The sequence below is a fragment of the Sturnus vulgaris genome, chromosome Z (genome assembly GCF_052056855.1).
Source record: "Sturnus vulgaris isolate bStuVul1 chromosome Z, bStuVul1.hap1, whole genome shotgun sequence".
Classification (NCBI taxonomy): domain Eukaryota; kingdom Metazoa; phylum Chordata; class Aves; order Passeriformes; family Sturnidae; genus Sturnus; species Sturnus vulgaris.
The window spans coordinates 54,462,223-54,483,029 of NC_142283.1; the positions used below are offsets into that span (position 1 = coordinate 54,462,223).

The following is a 20,807-nucleotide window of genomic DNA, read 5'->3' on the forward strand; positions in this document are numbered from 1 at the left end:
AAAACCCGACCAAACAAAAAACCGAAAAACCACCAACAACAACTTTTTATCTTCAATACTTCAGCTGGTAATTTATTTGCATATTCATACTCATATAAATATTCAGAACAGCGTTAACGTAAAGTTTGGCAAGTCTGAATATCAAACATAAGAAGCAGATACCAAGAAAAAACAAATTCGGTACGATGTATGTAATCTGCAGACACTTTTACACTCCCTTTACTTGACGCTTTACTTTACGCACGCTCAGGGAAAAAGAAAAACAAAAAACAAAACACAAAACAACCCAAGCAAATCGTTAAACTGTAACTTCAGATCGAGTTTAGAAGAGCTGTAACTTTTCCAGCCGTGCGCAGTTTGTAGTTCCACCATTATAAATTTAAGAGGGGAGGAGACAACATAATAAACTCCATTTCTGCACGCACCGCAGACACAAGGAAGAGCCGCGGCGGAGGACCCGCGACCCGGGAGCCCCGGGGGGCAGCGGAGCACGGGCGGCCGCTCCCTCCTTCCCTCCCTGCCTCCCTCCGCGGCGGCACCGCTCTCTGCCCTCGGGCGCTCGGGCCCTGCAGGACGGGCGGCACGCAGGCCTCGGCGCCGGGCCGCCCGCCGCCTCCCCCGCCAAGGCGCCGGGGCGGGCGCGCACAACCAGCACGGCCCTGTTTTCCCCCTCCAGCCTTTCTGGAAAGTTTTCTCCCCGGCCGACAGGCTGTAAAACGTCCCTGCCTGGAAATGCGGCCCCACTGCCGCTTGCCCCCGCCCCTCCATAAAGCAGCGGGTGCGCTGCTGACGGCGCTGCCCGCGCACGGCCCCGTACCTCGGCCGCAGGCAGGCAGGCAGGCAGGCGGGCGGCCGGGCGACCAGCCGGGTCATGCCTCAGGGCTGGGCTGGGCCCGTCTCCCCGCCTCCCCTTCCCTCCGCCACCATGTCACGCCGACCAAACATGTCTGTGCGCCTGTGTGTGGCGGCGGTGACTTCCTGATCCGCCGCCGCTTGCACAGGCGGAGGGACGACAAAGGCCACCCACCCTCCTATCCTCCCCCCGCCGCCGCCTCCCGCCTCTGCCCCGCAGCGGCCCGGGGACGGGCTCCGCTGCCCTCCGGCCCCGCCCGACAGCTGGCTGCGGCAGCGCTCTGACGCCCACCCCCGCCTCCGGCTGGGCACAGAACTTTTCCAGGTGCCAAACACCGCCGTCCCCTCTCCCGACATAGGAGCAGGCGAGCAGCAGCTACCTGAGCATCCGCGCGCGCGTGCATCCTCGCTCCCGCCCGGCCGGGTTAAAAAAAAATAAATTTCCGCGCACACCGGAAATAAAACGCTTTTTTGCTCGGCAGGCGATTCCAAAATTGTAAGCGCATGTTTTGTGCTACTCTGCTTGGAGGTGGGGAGGAGGAGGGGGGAGAATTTCTGCAGGGAAAACGGGAGGAGTACGACGACACGCAAGCTATTTTGGGAAGTAAAACGCGACACCTTTACAGCAGGAGTGACTGCACACTTAAAAACAAGAGACCGAAAAGCAACAGGAGCTGCAGCCCTGTTGGGCTTAAGTCCCAGCCCCGCTTCTTCCCCCTCCCCGGTGTGTGCAGTGTTTGTGACAGGCAGGCAGCGAGATGATCCGGATCATGGCCTCCCTGGCTCTGCCCGGGGAATGCCGCTACTCTCCTCGCAGGCGAGACCGCTCCCCCCTGCACCATGTTCCTCCCTCCCGATGCCTCCCCACTTCCCCTTGCTCGGCTGGGTATGCGCCAGCGTGTGCCACGGCGGAGAAACAGCCCCACCGCACCGCGCTCTGCTGCCTCCGGACAGCCTGAACTTCACCCCGCGACCCCCGGCAGCAGCGGCGGAGCCGCCCACAGCCCGTCTGTGTGGGCTGTCGCTCCCCAAGGATCTTTTTCTCCCGTAGCCGCTTCGCCCGCAGCCCGTGACACGCTCGCTGGGCGGCAAGACCGAGAGTGCCGCTGACTCACGAGTCAGCCACCGGCGCCTCCGTGGAGGTTCTGTCGCTCCCACTCCGGAGATCCGCATCGTGATTATTCCAGAATAATACCGGATCAAAACTTTCTTCTCTCCACTCACTGGGGGATATAAATATTCGGGAGGGCCGGGCGCCGGGGAAGGTGGGGAGAAGAAGCAGGTGGCACGGCGGCGGCTGGGACCGGCGGGGCCGTGCGCGGAGAAGGGAGCGATGGAGAGAGGGAAGGTGGGCACGGTGCGAGCCGGCACAGCCGCTGACAATAAAGGACGGTGCCGGGCACGGGGAGCTGGTGGGGTTGGACCGAGTTGCAAGTTGTATTTACCTTCCGCCCGGGCGGAGCACGGTGCTGACTGTCGCTCCTCTCCCCCCTCAGTGAGTCACCCGAGTCCAGAACCGGAGCGAGGGACTAGATTACGAACATGACTTCATTGATGACAGCCATTCCCTCCTCTTCCTAAACTCCTGCCCCTCCTCCGGCCCCCCCTTCGCGGACGCCACTGCTCAGGCAGCGTTGTTGCCATTGGTCCGCCGGGAAAGGAGTGCCCGCCCCGTTGCGTAGAAATGGCGGTTCTATTGGCCCGGGGAGCTGTCACTCATCCAGGAGGCCGGGGGGGGGGGCGGAGGTGTGCAGGCGCGCGCGGGGCGGGGTGCGCTGCGCTCCGCGGCCCCGTGCGCGGGGCGAGGGCTGCGCTCCCGCGCTGGCCGTGAAGCGGCGGCAGCTTGTGCTTCCATCGGGTGCCGCCGCCGCGCTGCTGCGCCCCTCCCTCCCAGCTTGCCTCTGCGGCGAGGAGTGAGGGGCAGGACTTCTTTCCCTGCGCGGGCGGCACTCGCGGGAGTAGTTTGGGGAAGAGGTGAAGAAGGTGCTGGAACTGCGCCGTACCTCTGCCCCGCTGGACGGGCGGGGAGGAGCCAGCCTGACGGGCCGGGGATCAGCTGTGTCTGGCTGTTGCGAGTGAGTGTGTGTTGTGTGCGTGTGTGCCCAGGGCGGGTGTCTGCCTCCCTTTAAAAAAAAAAAAAAAAAAAAAAAAAAAAAAAAAAAAAAGGCAAAACGTGGGGGTGAAAACTTAGAGCCGTCCCCTCTCTCCGGTAGCAGAGGGTGCTGTCGTGGACAGGAGTAGGCTGCTGCGAGCATTCCGGCGGAGCCGGCCTGTCAGGCGGGCTCCGGCGGCGGTGCCGAGGCTGCCCGCAGCGCCTGGCGGTGCAGGGCCGGGGCGGCTGCTGAGGCATCGGCCGATAGACCGAGCCCGGGTGAAGAACTGCGGCGGTGCTCTTGTTTCTGCGGGATTGGGAGGGGAAATAGTGCAGTTTTGTTTGTTCTGTCTTGCTTTCTTCCGCTTGAGTAGGTTTTTGAAAGTTGGTTTGGAAGTACGATTTCCAGTTCCGTATGCTGGTGCCGGTTTTCGGGTGGGTTTTTCTGTTGTTTAGGGGTTTTTGTTTTGTTTTGTTTTTTGTGTTTGTTTGGGTTTCTTTAATTTTTAATGCTTTTAGGTGGTTTACCTGGTTTGCAGGGGCTGCAGAGTTCTCATGCTTTTTGTAAAAGCTGTTCATGTAACAGGCGAGTAAGTACTTCATTAAAATAATGGGCCCGCCTGTCTGAGGGTTTGTTTTTTTTTTTTCTTGAATGCCTGTTGTAGAGAGAAAAAAAATAAAGCCAGACTACCATACATGTGGCTACATTCTTTTAAGACTATGTCACATGGGCGGTATTTACCATTCTGAAAGTAAAATTTCACTTTGTACTGTGGAGTAAGAATGTTCGTAGGCACCTAAGTAAAATCAGTAGCTAGCACAGAGGCACAAGTTTACGTGAAGTTCCCCTGCTGTGGTCAGGTGGAGTAGTTAAAGACCTGAAGCAGTGCTGGAAGCACCAAATGTACCTTGTGATCTTAAAGTGACCGGTATTGTTTACATGGTGTTTAGCTTGGAGCTCTTTTTGTTGTTCAAATCACCAATTTACGATGATGGCAATACAATGCTAATTACTACTGTCCCTATAGTTTTCCAGCTTAATCGTTAGCTTGATCTTATTTTTTATGTAAATTACCAAAATGCCAAAAGTGTGTAAGAATCAGTGCTAACTGGACAACACTAAATAGTAATAAAATAGGTTTAAAAGACTATATTTTAAGTTCACCATTGTCAGTGAAAAATATTTACTTGGGAACAAAAATAAATCATTCAAATCTTAATATATAAAATAACTTGTGTCATTATGTAAATCTTTTGATCCACTTGTAATTTACACTTTCGGTTTTAGCTTTGTCTTAAGCTGCAAACTGGTGTCGAAGAGATAAAAGAATGTAGTTAACGTTCTTGGAAAATTATGCTAATGGAAATGAAATGAGTAAAGAGATTTTTTTTTTTTTTTCCTTAATACTGAAACTCTCATTAGCAGTCATTTGCGTTTGTGGTTTGTTTTTCCTCCTCCATCCCCCAGCGTAAATCTGAGGACTGTTTGCCTTTTCTCTCTGTAGAAGAGAAAACAAACATTAAGTAATGGAGGGGAAGCTTTCTTTCAAGAGAGCACAACTGTTTGCTGGATTCAACAACACTCAAACCGTTCTAAACCAGGTCACGCCATTCTTGAAAGCATACAGAGATGAAAAAGAAATAAGTTAATCTTTTAGGCAAAAGAAAAAAGTTCTCTTGACTCTAGAATAGATGCAGCTATATTTAGTTAATGATTATTTTGGGAAGGTTGCAGCAGCTGATTTCATTTTCTGAGAGCGTGAACATGTCTGTTGCTAGTGTCAGTCTGAAGGCTTTTTCTTTTTATGTTTTGATGAAGTATGATTGAATCTCATTGTAATCTATACTGAGAGGATGGGAAACATGGGATTTTTTTGTCAAGGGAGGCATGTTCACCTGATATGAAAACCTTAATTAGAAGGGTCAGTAAGGCTTTCCTTTATGAAACCTAAGTAGCTGAAGTTTTGTGCATAACAAATATGTAAACATGATGAATAATCACATGCTATAGGATAAAATTGTTTCCCCCTATTAATTTATCTAACATAGCAAAAGGAAGAAAACATGTGGGCCCTTAACTTGAAATAATTGTTTGGATGCAACCATTGAAGGTAATACAGCATGTAAAATTTTCAAACTGGGTAAGGTACCACTACAGAAAGAGGTATGTCTTTGACTAGCTAGATACGTTGTTGTGGAACTAAAGCTTGTTTATGTGAAGAATGATACCAATATAATAAGTCTGTTTAGAAAGTGATGTATCAGTAGTATTTTTGCAGGGACACTTCTACCAAAAGGAGGTCATTACCATCAGGGAGTTGCAGATGTTCACAGCAATCTCACCATTACCCCTTAAAGCCCCTACTGTAACAGTTAGTGGTGCTATTTCTGTGTTTGCTACCAATTGCCTGCCAGAAACAATTGCACTCAGTGCAACAGAAATAGCAGAAAATACTATTTTTTAGTATTCCTTCTAGTTCTTAACAGAATCCAGCTGCTTTATCTTGAGTGGCCAGTGAAAAAGGGCTAAAACTATAACATTCCAAGAAGATGGCTTTATGCTCAGGCTTCTACATAAAAACCAAAACAGGAGAAAAATGTTGTTTCACATGTCCAGGGAAATCATAAAGAAGTGAACTTGCCATCCACAATTCCATGGGCTCTGATGGGTTTCTTCACACCTATGAGTGCTGAAGGAAGTAGCAGACATGATTGCTAGGCACTTTTCGGATCTTTGAAAGGTCATGGCAGTCAGGAGAGGTGCCACAATACTGGAGGAAAGCAAGTGCCACCCTGGTCTTCAAAGGGGGCAAGAAGGAGATCCTAGGGAGCTACAGTCCAATTGGTCTCATATTCATCCTGGAGGTCACCTCCACAAATGTGGTAGACACAAAGATGATGAAGAGTAGTCAGCATGCCCAGCCAACTTGATTGCCCTCTATGCTGAGACAGCTACCTGGGGTGCTGAGAGGGAAGATAAGTGAATGTTTACCTGGACTTAGAGCAAGGCTTTTGACTCTGCTTCTGGTGTTATTTTTGCAGGCATGCTCAGGAAATGTGGGCTGGATGAATGGACAGTGAGGTGCCAGTTCTCACTGCAACCTCATAGTGCATTCATCCAGCCCATATTTCCTGAGCTTGAAGGGCAGATCCCTGTGAGTTGTAATCAGTGGCACAGGGTCTCGTTGGAGGCCTGTCTCTATTGATGTCCCCAAGGGTTCAGTGCTGGTCCAGTAATTTGTTCATCAGTGACTTGGATGAAGGGGCAGATGCCTCCTCAGCAAGTTCATTGACAACACAAAGCTGGAAGGAGTGGCTGATGCCCCAGATAGCTGTGCAACCCTTCAGAACGACTTCAACAGGTTGAAGAGGTGGGCAGAAGGGAACTGCCTGAAATTCATGTGTCCAGCACTGGGCTTCTCAGGACAAGAGGCATGTAGCTCCTGGAGCGTGTCCAGCGGAGGGCAACACAGATGGGGGCAGGAGCATCCCAGTTATGCAAAAAGGCTGAGGGACAGGGCCTATTCAGTCTGGAGAAGAGAAGACTGAAAGAATATCACATCAATATGTATAAATATCTGGCAGGTGGTCACAAGGGAGCCAACTTCTTCATAGTAATGCTCAGTAATGGGCAGAAACTGGAACATAGAAACATCTACCTGAACATGAGGAAGAAATTATCTCCTAATTGAGCATTAGAGCAGGCTGCCCAGAGTCGTTGTGAAGTCTCCCTGAAGTACTCAGAAGCAGTCTAGACGAAATTCTGATTACTATGCCCTAGGGGATCCTGCTTGGGCAAGGATCTGTTGTTCTGTAGTCTCTAAAGTTCTAGAGTTTGATTTGATGTCATATTTTACAGGAGAGGAGAAGCACACGGTGCTATCTCTTTCTCCCTTTGTTCTTTTCAGGCTGCCATTGTACTTCCCAAGCAAATAGTCCCAGTTCTGTGTGTATTTTTTTACAAGAATAACACTCTACATTGATGTTTTTAAATTTTATCTTAATAGTTTCTTAGCCTCTGCAATTTCTCAACATCCATTTCAGTTCCAATCCTCTCTTCTGTGGTACACACTAACTCCCACTAGCTTTGTGTCAGCTGCAGATTTTGTAAACATACTCATTAGTGAAAAAATTCAAAACACTATTGAAGATAACCATGCCCAGAATAGATTTCTCTGGTATTCTGAAGTGTCCTCAGTTATTAAGCATTCATTCTGGGATGTTGACCTGTTGTCATTCTGGCATCCCGTTATCTTCTTGTGTGCCTGTAGTAAGATGACTTGTTTTCTAGTTCTGGCTCTTCCTGGCCTGTTTAGTTCAGTGGAGCAAGCCCAGAATTCTGAACTGAAGCCTGATTTCTTAGAGAATCCATTTCGCTGTTTTTCCTGTGGTTTATAGTGCTCCTGTGTCAAATGTGAATTTATCTATCTTTAAACATTCTGTGGGTTTGCCTCTTAAGTACAACACACAGGTAAAATCTATCATTATTAACTTTCCCTGGTGTTCCTTTTTAGAATCGTGCTTATTACAGGGCAGTGTCAGAATACGTGAAGAAAACTACCACTGTAGAATTTTGAATGTACTAAATTGGGAAAAATAATTCCTTTGCTATATGATTAAAAAGGTTATGGTGATTCAGTTTAGTCCAACTGAAAAACAAGTATGGATAACAATGGGCTTTTTCTTCAAATAAGAGTCAAGGTGCTATTCAAAGGACGACGTATATTACATACATGTAATGTATGTTCTAATTTGGAATATGCTGTTAGGTTAGAAAGGAAATCTGTTTAGGCAATGAATATTGTGGGCCTTTGAAAAGCATGACTTGCCCTGAAAATTCTGTGTAAATCACAGCTATGCACCAGGAAAATCTTACGACTGTTCGATTAGCAGCATTTCCAATAACTTGGGTTTTTTCTCCACTTTTCTTTCCTCCAATCAAATTTGTGTTCCTCTTTTTTTTTTTTTCCTCTCAAGTGTTTATCTTTGTACTTTTCTCATTCCTTTTTTACAGTTACCTCTTTTTTTTATTTGCTGTATGTTTTCTTCCAGAATTTTTTTCCTTCATCAGTGCTGTTTATGTGAGTGTTACACACAGTGACTAAAAGGTGGAATTACACTTAGTAAAAAATACTCATTTTTATAGACTGCTGCTCACCATTTAAACAATGTTTGAGAACTAATTATGACTACTTTATTGTCTTCTTGAACTACAGACTTTAGTTTTGCCCAGATGCAAGCATGTTGAAGACAGTGGACTCTAAGCTGAATTTGGCAAAAATTTTCTAACTGCTGTTAACATGACTTTCATCCTCCCTAAGTATGTGGTTTTTGTCATACTTCATCAAATAAAAGGGGATATTCTTGTCTTGGCGACCAGGAAAAAAAATTAAATGGCACAGACAGAAAAAGAAACTCTAATTCTCATTCTCTGAAGAGAAAATGTAGGGATTGTTTTGTTTTGTTTCCACAGTATTTTTGTGGGCCCTGTTTCCTGTTTTGCATGTGCTTAGTTTTCAGATTACAAGATTGTGTATCCACAAGCAAGGCAAAGGTTATATCAATTTTTTTTTTTTTTTAGTATACAAGCGGTAGAATATGTTTGCAACTCCTCAGTCATGCTGTTTTCACAGAATATAATAACTGAATATAATTAGAACATACTGGTAAATTCTGTAAATCAGTGCACTCTATGAAGTAGCAGAATATTTTAAGATTCTCTCCTACCTAAACGTATAACGTTTGAGACAAGTTCTGAAATGTCTCATTAGCTTTCTTATCTCAAAAACGTCATATTAAAAATCACCCCGGTGAGCATGATGATATGGGAAAATAACAGTAAGATGGGGAGGGAAATGGTCTACTAAGAGACAATTGTTCCAGTATTTTGTTAAATAAGTTCGCAGTGTGTAAGGGCAATTTTGTTGTGTACCCTAAGAGAGTTTTCCCAGGTGAGTGACTGCTATCTGCTCAGTTACACGATTTGATCAGAAGTACCAAAGACAAATAGCAGATCTGGGATGAGTAAGCTTTTCTAGAGGTTATCAAACACCTGGATAAATTGGAGCCATCTCTCTGCTTCTCAGCTTGCAGAGTAATGATAAGATAAAGCCTTAAGGGTGTTCTGTCTGTGCTCCCCTATGAGCTCATTGCTAACTGCTGTAGGTAAGTAGGGCTCTGGAGATATTTTCATTTTCTATTTATGCTTCTTCCTTACTAAATCAGGTGCATGAACATGAAATAACTGCTACTCAAGAAGGAAGGTATGCAATTTAAGATGTGGGGTTTTGTTTTCAGCTGGTCTTGTCAATATGCAGACTTTTTCTAATTTAGTGTTCATAGTCTGGTTAGGATATAAGAATAATTTGCTTCTGTTTAGCTTTGAACAACTGATCTTGAAGCCAAAATGAATCCTTCATCATGGGATGGTGTACAGGACAGGCCATTCAGTAATGCTAATGGAAAAAGAAGATGTCAGCTTTCTGCAATTGTTTAGATTAGTAATTTCTTCTAGTGATCTGCTGACACAACAATTCATATTACCACTTTTAACACAGAAATTCAGATAAGTCAGGTTAATTTTGGTTGGTGAGGTAAATTCGGTGTGCTGGACATGACCCAGGAATGTGCACTCATAGCCCAGGAAGCCAAACGTGTCCTGGACTGTATGCAAAGCAGTGTGGCCAGCAGGGAGAAGCCCTCCTCCTCTGCTCTGCTGAGACCCCACGTGCAGGGCTGCATCCAGCTCTGGGCTCCCAGCACAGGAAGGACATGGAACTGTTGGAGCTGTCCAGAGGAGGCCACCAAGATGATCAGAGGGATGGAGCACCTCTCCTGTTAGGGAGGGCTGAGAGAATTGGGTTTGTTCAGCTTGGAGAAGAGAAGGCTTTGAAATGACCTCATTGCAGTCTTCCAGTACCTGAAGGGAGTCTCAAGAAAGGTGTAGAGAGAGTTTTTACAAGGGCTGTGGTGACAGGATAAGGGGGTATGGTTTCTAACTGAAAGACAGGAGGTTTAAATTAGATAGTGAGGCATTAGGACAGGTTGCCCACAGTAGCTGTAGATTTTCCATCCCTGGAAGCGCTGCTCATTGTGAGTTTGGATGGAACTCTAAGCAACCTGGTCTAGTCAAAGGTGATGCTACCCATGGCAGAAGTAGGAACTAGATAATTTTTAAGGCTCATTTCAACCCAGGCCATTCTATGATTCTATGATATGAGCCAACCTATTGCATTTTGGCAAAGTAATTTTGCTTCAGGCTGTATTTTTGACATGTTACAGAGAACTTCATTGTTCACAAGAAATGCGATAGTTGAAGGCAACTTCTAATCCAAAAAAGCAGGTGATTCCAGAAAAAAAAATCATCCAGTCATAAACAGGATATCATACAAGGGATTAATAACTGTGAAAAAAATTTAAGTTCACATAGTCTAGCTTAGCTGGAAACATTTCTGTGTTAAGAAGCTATGTGCGTTCCTTTTAGAAATCCCAATGAGTTGTTCAGCCATTTTACGTGTTTCCTACTTTATTGCATATAAATTCTGCTACTTAGCTTGCAAGAGTTTTGTATTTGTTGTTGCAGCAACTTTGCCTGCTGTCTGACAGCTAGAGGCTGTTTGGCCTTTGCTGTCTTGTTCAGTGACCTGTACGTGTTAAACTTAACAACAGTTACAGGATTGTTTTAATATGTGATGTTTTAATCTAGGTGTGTTACGTACTTGAGTTAACTTGCAATCATGTGCTTGACAGCTCTGGGTAGGATAGTGATGATGATACTTACTGTCCAGTTTGTCTTGTGCAACAAATGGTAAATTAGCTGGGACAGCTAGGAGATCGCCTCTGGCGAAGAAAGTTCTCAGAACAGCTGTAACTAAATACTGTCCTTATAACTTGGAAAATCTTTGTACTTTCAGAAACCTAGGTATAAATGCAGAAAAAAGTCTGTCAGTAGATGAAATTGTGAGGCTCAGCACAGATGATTCTCACCAGCTTTGCTATGAAAAGTTACTAAACTCTTCAAGGTTCTACTAGGCTCGTAGTGTTCCTCTCATTACAGCTCTGACAGAAATTTTAGTAGTTTGAAATTAAATATTTTAATAGGACACTATCACTTGCGTAGGCTTTCTCTCCCATAGATCATAAAACATGTTCCTGGAATTGGCCTATTAGATTCTTAAATGTTTGTGGAGATAAAACTACCAGGACTAAGTTTGATGGTGCTGTTCTAGTTTAACCTGCGATAGATGAGGTGTGGGCATGCTGCTGCTTCTTAAGCCAAAACCATGCAATGATTTTTTGCTCTGGGGGTTTGTAGGTGTCTAGATATATGGAGACTCTGTCACTGCCAACTTCACAAAGTTACCCTGCACTCTCCATGAAGAGAAAATGTAACTTGCTGAAGAGACTTTACATGATGGGACACTGCATTGTCCTGGCTGGCAGAAGGCAGAATGGTCTGTGTGTCTTAACAGTATAATGTCTAACTGCTGCACTCCTTAATACTCAGGTGGAGTATAATGTACATGTGAGACTCATCACAATCAAAACATTGTGTTCTGGTCCACCTGACTAATGATTTTTTTTTTTTTTTTTTTTTTCTGTTTTTGTTTTTGTTGTTTTTTTTTTTTGTTTTAGGATTTTGTAAAGCCTTTATCAGTTGGAAAGCCTCTAACTGCCTCAAATGTAGATGTATCCAGCCTCATGGTTTACAATTCTTTTCCTAAAATAGAGAATAATCACAATTCTATTTTAATGAAAGACTGTTAGTAGGGTTTTAATCATTATTTTTTAATGTTTTTTGTAACTGAAGGAGCAAAATTGGATACTACTTTTGAACGATGTTAAAATAACCCATTTCTGATAAGAAGATAGATGAGTTAGAAGCCTGTTACAGAGAACCTATCAATGGCTTTCAAATATTTTTGTTATCAACTGTCATGAAGCAGAAATTGTTTTCCTCCTTTCATTTCCTCTAGAGTGTGTAAAACACATGAACTTAACCAGCTATTCTGAATTTCCGAAAATTGACAACTTACTGAAAATACCTGGGACTTTTCTGCAAAATTAATGAAGACTTTTTCCACTATAAAATTTGTATAGATTGATTTGCTCAGAGCAATAACAAAATAGAGCAAAACAACTGTCAGGTTAATCCTGCAGCAGAAAGTGGGAATCTGGCAAAGAGTTGTCATCACTTGTTACCTACCTAGTTGTAGAGGTGTTATAAAGTGTCTTAGATGACATAAAAGTACTTGTAGAGTGTTAATCTTAGACAATGAGGAGAAAGAGGCAACTAAATCTTAACATACTAGTATCTGGAAGAAAGTTTATAAGTTTAATACCTCAGAGTTCATTTTTTCAGGATAAAAGATTGAAGTATCAAGGAAAATAAGCCATAATGCAACTGTGGATTTGTACTGGAGAGGTGTTTGCCTAATAGGGGTTTAACTCTAGTGCACTTGCTAATTTCAGTAAATGTAAAGGGATGCATTTAAATGGGCCATCTCTGATTAGAAACTTTGGAAAGCAGTGGTTCCACTCCAGGGAAGCCAATGAGCTAGGTAAACATACAGTCCTTATCTACAAAGGGCTTGACATTAATATTCTGGGTGATGAAACTAGGTTGATATATTATTGTTATTATGTTGTCCATAAGACTTACAATTTTGTCAATTTTATTATTTATTGGCCCATTGTATTTACTTCCTGTTTATCAGGGCAAATGGATTTTTCCAAGTGTGTCAAGGGTGCATTCCTCTGCCTCACTATTGCCTTCATGCAATATTGTGTACTAACAATTAAATTAAGGATAATGGCTGTGCACCTTTTGCCCCTGACTGCTATCTTCCTTTTCACCAGGCCCAGTACTGTGAACAAATTATCAAGCAAAGCAGGCTGTCAGTGTGGTATGCCTGGGTGTGAGTGTACGTTGATATTTAGGTTCATGAGTGTTAATATGTATGGTGTACTGACTGGTAAGCAGCACTGATGCGTAATTGTATTAAACTTTCTCAGGAGTCTTTCAAAAAATGCAGAGAACCTGCATTCTGCTGGTGAACTACTGAACCTCTGCTAAGACTGTATGCATTAATAATAGTTAACAAGGAAGAAAACAAATTTGTGAGTGGGTAGATACAAGCAGGCTGAGAAGAGTAATAAGACAACCATCCCCCAGTGACCAAATAAAGTGACAGTTAAAAGTTAACTGGAAACCAGTACTGAAGTGCTATGTAAGAAGGCCCCAGGGACAAGGAAACAAATATAATCAGTTACAAAAAATAAACTAATATACCCCTAGATGTAAGGGATATAATAACAAAATAACCCCCAAGCTAGCAAGAGTTTTGTTGGAGATGCAGTTGTGTAAGGACTGAAGCAGGTATGAAACACAGGGAAATCTCTTGCAACACATTCATTATCCTGCACCACTGTAAAAAGAGCACGCTATTTTTTGTCATTAGAAAATTATTAGGGGCATTATTGTTAATTAATTGGAATTTATTATCATAATTTGTCTTGTTTGTGGAAGAGGTGATAATGGTTCTTGAAACAGGAAAATTGTTTCGAAGAAATTATGAGTTATGTCTCTCTCCTCTTTTCAGCAATTCTTCCCAGATCATTCCCACTATAGTCAGCTGTTGCTCTGCCTGTTCAGGAGGACTTGCAAGAGACTAAGCTTGCTACTTCTGCCATGGCATAGGACAACCAGGAGAAGAAAAAACACTTGGTTAATCCTGCTTGCTTCTGCTGCTGCCTAGCATCCCTCCAGCTCTTTCCTCAGAAGCCAAAGTTATGCAAGTAGAAAATGAAACCGACTTTTCAGGTTGTGTAGGTTGCTGAAACAACTGAATATTGCTGTCTTATCCCAAATAGAGTAGGTAGTCTGCTCTTCTAAGTTGCTTCCTACTTTGCCTGGGCCAAAAGCTATTCTTTTTTCATTTGTTAGACTCTGAACAGGCTGCATTTTAGAACCTAGGAAATAGCTATATTCAGAGTAATCTAAATAGAGATTGCATAGGCATGTCTGTTTCTGAGGCCACTGCACAAAAGGAGGACCTTCCAGAACAACCCCTGAGAGCAAAGGTGTGGCACAAATCCTTGTACAGAGCAGATCCAAACTGGAAGGTTAACCCTAAATGCACTAGCAGCATGTTGAATTCAGAAACTATCCCAAAAGTTAAACAGAAATTGTCCACTTAGAAACAGATTGGCTAAGCTAGTCTTGTTGCCTGGGAAATTGAACTTCAAAACCTGTGTTTGTCACAGCATAGAATTTTTAAATAAAGGAGTTGGACTATATGCCTGAGTAACGGTGATAGCAGCAAGGTGTCATTCCAGCCCACTTATCAAAAACTTGTGGTGTCGAAAAACAACCGAAGTACACTGGAGACTGTGGGTTTCACTACTACATAGTCAGCGTCCACAGAGAGTAACATTGCTAGGATGTGAAACCGTATTACTCTGGCAAATCTAGAGATGAGGCTCCATTATCAGCATCATTGATGTATCCATTGTTGTTCCTTGCTTCCTGTACATCGCCCATTAAACATGCAAAATTTTGGCCATTTTGAAGAATAAAGGATCCCTCCCAAAATACTGCTCCTTTTACATACCCATTCTCTTTCCTTTACCTAGTCCCTGTGGGTTAGAGTGGATGGGGTTTTTTTATTTGTTTTGTGGGCATTTTGTCCCTGTTTTTGTTTGTTTTTTAATTGTTTTTATAAATCTGCCTTTAAATAGATGTGAAACTTGATTACTTGCATCTTTGTTCCTAGCTGGAATGCACGGTCTGCCTAGAAGAAAAATGGCTTTTTTCTTACATGAGAGAGGAGCTGATGAAGCACAAGACAAGGTAAGAATAAGAGAAAAGTCATAATGGGAATGAGAAACAAACCAAGTTAAAACTAATTTATGGGGAAAAATTCAGGCCAAGGAATGTGAAATGGAGGTTCCTGGCAGTCAGTGGGAAGCACTTTTGACTGAGACAGTTGTTTTGCCTCCTCACGGCTGCTGCAGGTTTTTCTGGTAGCTGGCATATAACTTCAAAACTAACTTCTATGCTGTGTTTCATCTGATAGGCATACTTGGAACGCTCTGTATAAGCAACTTCACACAGAAGCAATTATGATTGTTGTTGGTTAGAGGATGATCTTGGGGATAAAGAAGACTTAGTAGAGATTGTAAACAAATAACATTTTTATCGTGCTACCATGGCTCATGTACGCTATTATTTATTGTTATGGTTAAAGGAGTGTTATACCAATTTAAGAAACAAGTGCGTTAATGCTGCTATAATTGTGGAGAGGCTGAATTGAGGGTTAAGGCAATCCACCTTCAGAGAGCTCAAGTTTCAGTCAGTATGAAAGTGTGTTTTTTCTAGGCATAGCTTATTGATTTCAAGGATTACATTGTTGTGTAATTTTACTCAAGAAACAGCCTGGCTATTAGTAGACACTAGTGAGTAGAAATTTGTTGTTAAAAGGACTGTGGTTGTGATAGTTACCACAAGCCATGTATAGACCATACAACCTGACATCAGTTTAGGAATGGAGGTCTGCAATTACCTTGAAGTTTTTATTTAATGGCCAGTCTTTGCCAGAGGCCCTCTGGAAAATCAAAGCACTAGTTTCAAGAATTGGCAAAGATGTTCATGCAGATGGGACTTGAAATGTCATAGATGGAACCTTTCCTACTTTGTTTCTGAAAGTACACATGTGATGTGGGTTTGTCCCCCTTTGGAATTTCTTTTAACTCAGATAACAGCAAGTGAATTGCTGCCAAGACATTATGGAAGTATGCTGCACATAGCTACCATATTTTCTTGTCCTGACAAATACTGCCTTCAGTGTTTTTTTTGTACCTTGTCTTAAAGAAAGTGGCATTAAAGTGCACTGGAAGGTAAACTGAGTAGACTGCATTGATACTCCTGTTCAGATCCCTTACATTGACCTTCTTATTATGTACTTCTGGCATGTGGAGCCATGTTAATATGTGATGGTAGAATTTCTAGCTAAGCGTGCCATGGTGGTCCATTTTCTTCCCCAGTGTTTCATTTGATACATCTGCAATTATGCTGCAGAGAATAATATTATTGTGCTGAAACTGTAATTTAGCCAAACTCCTAAATTCTTGCAAGTTAGATAATCCTCACTTTGAAAGGACAAAAACAGCATGCAATTTCCCTGAAAGAAAGAATAAATGAGTGACAGATATATGGACAACACATAAAGGTCAACTCTATATCTAATGATCTAGGTGGCAGAAACGTTGAATCTGTATTGATAGAGTGAATTTCCTCTTTCAGCTCAATAATTTGCATTAACTACTTGATGGGAAGAAGAGGGATATTTTGAAAAACTATGCAAACAACTGCAAAAAAACAACTGCAAAACAACTATGGTCAACAAGGATCTTGACTGGTAGGTTTAAATACTTGTAGTTTTAAATTTGGGTTCTCTTGAGTAAAAATTCTTTAGAAAACAAGCCATCTAAGAATAGATAGTGAAAATAAATAGTGACTTAGCTTACCCTTGTAACGATTTGCTGAGTGGAAATGAGGTGGAAACGAGGTGGAAGTGTTTGTAGGAAGATGTAGTTTGATTTCAAATACAAGCAGGGCTTTGTAAACATATTCAAATCACTATGCACATGGCAGCTTTGCTCCTAGAACCTGTGCTAGATGGGTTATATATTACAAATCTCATGCAGCAGTTACATTATTGTGCAATAAATATCTTTAAAGATTTGCTAAAATACTTTGCAGTTTTCTTGCTAATACTATAGAAGTTCTGCTATCCATTCAATCATAAATTTTTGCATTACAAAGTTATTTTGGTGCTATCTAAAAAAGCACATTACTAGTGTGCTGCAGTATTGTGCCTTGCTGGTTTGCCTTGTAGCTGGATGCTGGCTGGGTATCTGTGATTGTTCAGTTCCAAAAGAGCCATTTTGTGGTTGTGGTGTTTGGAGCTTTTTTTGCAATATGATTCACAATCCACTTTCTTGAAGATCCACCACCCACAACTACTTTTTGTCCAAATATAAGACTGGGAAGAGGGGACCCAGTAGTGACTGAGTCACTTCTGTTGTGTGCCAACAAGTTGCTCATTTGCTGATTAGCCACCTGCTTTTGATCTGGATTATATCCAGACCTGCTCCAGCTGGCCAGAGAATGGGAATGTCAGCTGTAGTCAAGGATACCTGCAAAGCACAGACAGCTGCAGCAAAGCATCTTTGAGGAGAACACAGGGAAAGGCAAATTAAAGGGAAGGCAAGGGAAAAATAGAGGCAAGGAGCCAATTTCTGATGTCAGCATCACTGATGTCACCAATACAAATTTGGTCCACAGAGTGCTGAGGAAATGAGAATAGAAACAGGTCAGAGGGAAAGGTGACAGACTAGCACAGGTGACAGCAAGGGGGAAATTAATCATGTCTCAACTGTAATCTTAATGGCTACTCTGCTTTAACTCTTGAAATGTCTCTTACTCATCCAAGAGCATAAAATTAATAAAATCTTTCTAACAGTCTACTTGCCTTTCATAGCAGCTCCAGACAGGGATTTTTACTGGTGGTGCACTCATCTGCAGATCCAGTTGAAAAGCAGCATGCTTTTCAGATCTAATGAAGAGGAAGAGGTTTAAATCTCCTCATGTTTCAAGTGAAATCCTATAGTAACAAACATCCTTACACTTAAGATCTTCTTTCTTGTAGTGTTCTATACATTTCAAATTTGCTTAATTTGCTGGTAAATACCAACAAGCTTCAACTATGCTTTAGAACACTTTTGTAAAACGTTTTTGTAAAAAATTGGAACAAACACACAAAAAGCTACCTTCCTGAAATAATTTCTTTTGAAAATGGTCATGAAACTCTATTGGTGAGTCAAAAAAGATGAAAATAAATGTTAAGTTTGCTTCAAGGATTTTTTTAGTTGTTTTACTAGGCTATCTGTTCTGAAAGTAGTTTTCTTCTTCTAAAATAAGGGACAGAAAGTGTGCATTAAGAGCCCCTCACCTGCTTTCAAGTATTCTTTAATCTAAAAAAGTCGTGTTTAATCAATTATTTGTTTATAGTGAGTCCATTCTAAATTCTTCAATTTTTTTAGCATTTCCCCCTGGAAATTTGTTGGGTTGGTTTCATTTTTTGCTTGTTTTGGTTAGGTTTGTTTTTTATTTATTTGGTAGGTTAACTGGCAATCATAAAACTAAGGCAAATGGCCAATTTTATGTGTCTAGATACCACAAGGGTTAATATGATTCCGTATGATAATATACATTGCAGTTGCCACCTTTCAGTAAAGAGAAATAAAGCTTTGGAAAACTTTGTCCACGTGAATAACAGTATGATTTTTGTAAGTGTTTGAGAAGTCCCACTGAACTGAGAGAAAGGAAGCAATATCTCATATTTCTATTTGCAGATACTTGGAGGCCTGATCTAGCTATTGCTAGGTAGGTGTGCTGTGTTGGTTTTCTGACTGTTGCGTTAGAAAGTACAGGGGTTTTTTTTCTGAATTTTTTTTGTAAGTGTGAATTTATAGGAGATTGTCTTTGACTTGAAGCTGACAAACTTTGTCAAGTCTGAAAAATCAACTCTCACAAAAAGAAAAAAAAAAAAGCAAAGAAAATTATCCTTCCGGTAAGTTACAGTCTCAGACATAACTAAGGCAGATACTGTATATAAAACACAGACATACCCCTGCCCTACGAAACGAAACTGTCATCTGAGGTCAACAGTTTACATTAATAAGGTATTTGAAATTGTAATTTCCAGATATTTCTGTTGCAGTTTGAGTTCTTTTGTTGTATATGACCCCAGTCGCCCAAATTTGCAAGTGGAAGCAGTCTTACAGCCTTAGACGAGCCCCTGTTCAGCTGCTGCTCACACAGGACTGTCCTTGTATTTCAGCAGCATTGCCTGCAGAATATTACACTCGTCATGTTTACAGATTTCCAGCTTGAAGCCTAAATTGAGCAGGTGTGTGATTAGCTAATTAATACAGCCAGCTGAGCTTTTAAAAAATTAAGTATAAAATATATTACGTACAGATCCCAGTTTTAAATACTGCTGGGTGAGGTCATTCTTTCCTCTTAATTTGGAAAAAGCTTCTGTAGGAATAGATATCTATTAAGAGAGTAAACAGAATTGTGTGATGCTCTGTAATGAAAATCAAATCATGTTGTTCAGTAAATATCTGTGTTTAAGATTAGGTAATATCTGTAGGTTTTTGTAACTGTGTTCCAAAGTTGCTAATGTGAGATGTCTTGCTGTATCAAGTTTATAAAATACCTTAATGCTATTATTTTGGAAAAATAAATATAATTGCTCTTCATTTTTCATTCTTGTACTTGTATTTCTTGTAGAAATAGATTTTGTTTCCTGTAGCAGCAGCTGGAGCTGAGCTATGCTCCATATATTCCTAGTAAAATTTGTCCAAGTACAACCTTTAGGGACAGAAATTTTCATTAAGCTGCTAGTATAAACTTCACTATGCCATAAATGCGGCCAGTCCACTTCTTACCATGGCAGCTTCATTATTGGTCCACTGGTGAATGATCTCCTTACAGTGCTCCTCCTTGGAGGAGTGACCTGCTCTTTGTTGTATGCTTACTAGCAAATATGATTGAAACCCAGGGTGTGATTGTAAACGTTTCTTCCCTTCAACCTTGATGGGCTTTTCTTTACATGTCTTAAACAAAAAGTCTGCTCCTGCACAGATAGCCTTCTCCATTTGGCTGGGAGAAGGAGTCACGAGATGATGATGTGCAGCACACCTCTGTGCTTCCCTCTCAGCAGTTCCTCCTCTCCAATCTGGCAGCTGCTAGATTGGAGGTGAACCCTGTCCTGTACTGATTCCACTTCAGCTGCTTCCAAATAAAAATAATCATCTTTCAAAGCTGAGGCTGCAGTAAATTGCCAGCATTTGTTAACAGAAAGCATACTTGTGAAGATGTGTGTTGATGACACAGGACCGTAATTCCCAAAAGGTCTCCTTTCAGGCAAGTGCTTTGAGAAAGACCCTTCAGCCTCTTATTAACATCCCTCTTATCTGCTGCTCATTGAGAAGATCCCCCTGATGCATGAATTGCAGCTGGAATAATGAGGACATATTGGGAACTCTTAGGAAATGAGACAACGTTTGGACATGACTACGACTAGGGTTTATGATGACTGACATCATAGTGGTGGGGTCACTCTAATCTCTTGCAGAGTGATTTATTACACATTACAGAATACATGCAGAAAAGTTCCTTGAATCATATGTAGTAAAATGATTCTGAAATTCCTAATGAAAATATTTCTCTGAATTCTGCAGTGCAGAATGATAACAGATGATGTGATGTATATGTATCAGGAATGCATAAAAAAATCTGTTTTTCTCTAAGGATAAAAATGTATTTGACCTTGTAGAAAAAATGGAATTTAGCACCATCTGATTTTTTTTTCTGCTGGAAATGCCTATTTTTCCCTAAAAGAATTGTCTAATTGTTCATAGAATCTTCCTTTAATTTGTTGCTTGTAGACTCACAATTTCTCTAAGAGTAAGAATAAATAAATTGATACTTCGTCCTCATCTTTCTAGTGCATAGAAGTGACAGAGAAGACAAGATTCTCTTTCTAAGCAAGAACATTCTCTTTTCTAACTTGTAGACCACAGACAATGCATGTGAAATTGCTTGGGAAAGTCCTCATGATTTCTTGGGAAAGTTATGGAACAGCTGCTTCATTCTCATTCTTTCTTAAGTCTGGTTAATGCAAAAAGCTGTCTCTATGTAGCTTGACTCAAGGCTCTTTAAGTTGCCTGAATGCTTTACAGTCTCATGTAACATGATTTAGGAATTTATATCAGTCTTGATATGATGTCA

General features: G+C 42.0%; 1 protein-coding gene and 1 long non-coding RNA gene across 7 annotated transcripts in view; one reads left to right on the top strand and one right to left on the bottom strand.

Moving 5' to 3' along the window:
• The window catches only part of SMARCA2 (SWI/SNF related BAF chromatin remodeling complex subunit ATPase 2), a 114,380-nt gene extending 111,926 nt beyond the window's left edge, over positions 1-2,454 (bottom strand). The window contains exon 1 of one of the 2 annotated variants that reach the window (XM_014881000.2): positions 2,298-2,454. The gene's annotated coding sequence lies outside the window, so the exon portion shown is untranslated. Of the gene's footprint in view, positions 1-817; positions 947-2,297 lie in introns of those variants that run through there. The other variant, XM_088156229.1, reaches the window with a different exon arrangement.
• Positions 2,455-2,576: 122 nt separating this feature from the next.
• The window catches only part of LOC106856114 (uncharacterized), a 115,897-nt gene continuing 97,666 nt past the window's right edge, over positions 2,577-20,807 (top strand). The window contains exons 1-3 of one of the 5 annotated variants that reach the window (XR_015799364.1): positions 2,577-2,927; positions 13,546-14,795; positions 16,248-19,280. This is a non-coding gene — a long non-coding RNA (uncharacterized LOC106856114). The other 4 variants (XR_015799363.1, XR_015799366.1, XR_015799365.1 and 1 more) reach the window with 4 other exon arrangements.